This window comes from Arachis ipaensis, chromosome B09 (assembly GCF_000816755.2).
Source record: "Arachis ipaensis cultivar K30076 chromosome B09, Araip1.1, whole genome shotgun sequence".
NCBI lineage: Eukaryota > Viridiplantae > Streptophyta > Magnoliopsida > Fabales > Fabaceae > Arachis > Arachis ipaensis.
The window spans coordinates 3,700,481-3,701,673 of NC_029793.2; the positions used below are offsets into that span (position 1 = coordinate 3,700,481).

At 21.0% G+C, this 1,193-nt stretch overlaps 1 protein-coding gene across 1 annotated transcript in view; it reads right to left on the reverse strand.

Annotated features, from left to right (window-relative positions):
- Positions 1–1,193, reverse strand: part of LOC107619254 (homeobox-leucine zipper protein GLABRA 2) — a 13,791-nt gene that overhangs the window by 5,848 nt on the left and 6,750 nt on the right. The window lies entirely within an intron of this gene.

The following is a 1,193-nucleotide window of genomic DNA, read 5'->3' on the forward strand; positions in this document are numbered from 1 at the left end:
AATTCAAAAATATTTAATAATCAAAAGAAACTAATAAAAAATAATTAAAATTTATCTTATTTAATATTCATTAATTATTGTAATAATTAATAAATACTAAATAAATAATTTTTTTATCTCTTTAACATTTGGTAGGATATTTTTTCAGCATCCAATTTTAATAATAATTTCGCTCTCATTAGATATATGCCTTGGAGAGGAAATCAAATAATAATAGTGATAATAAATGAAGAGATAAAGAGATAGATGGAGATGGATAGATTCCAGCATGTTATGTTGGATCGGATATGGGGAAATGGAAGGAAAGTGCCAAGAATGATGTTCGATCTTTTGCATTTGTTCTTTTTAAGCTTTTTGGGTCCTCATCAATACTTTATGAGATGCTGATGATGATAATATAAAGCCTATCTTTTAAAGGCATACTTAAAAGATTATCACCACTTACATTTCCCAAAATGTTTAATAATGCATGCAAGGTTATTTATTATTCATTTGTTTTAAGAAGACATAATTAAGTTCGTCTTACATTAAATATCTTACATTAAATAAGCTATTGATACGCTTTTTTGTACTTTTCGACACGCTTTTAAAGCGTGACAGAAAATTTATTTTTTTGTATTGCAATCAGTTATGATATATAAAAATATATATTTTATAATTAAAAAATATTATTATAAATTTAATTATTTTATTAAGATGTATTTAATAATTTCAATGATCAACTAATTATTTAATTAAAAATATAAATTAATATATAAATATATATAAATATACATAAATATATATCGATAGATTTATAACTTATTTTTTCATGATTCTTGTTAAATTAACTTATCTATATTTTTTATTAGGGTAAAGTATACTTTTTGTTCTTGAAGTTTAGCAAAAGTTTTAAAAATATCCCTAAGTTTTATTTTGTTTCAATTTTATCTCAGAAACTTTCAATTTGCATCAAATATGCTCTCGACAGCTAAATTTTCAAAAAATTTAATACCAATCTAACAATAATGCATGAAAATTATGCTTGATTTGCTTGTGTTGATGGTTGTTCTTATAAAATTATTATTAAATTGATCTTAAATTTTTTGAAAAATTAGTCGTTAAGAGTATATTTGATGCAAAATAAAAAATTTTTGGGACAAAATTAAAACAAAAAAAAATTAAAATTTTTTTTAAAATTTTTGTCAAAGAAA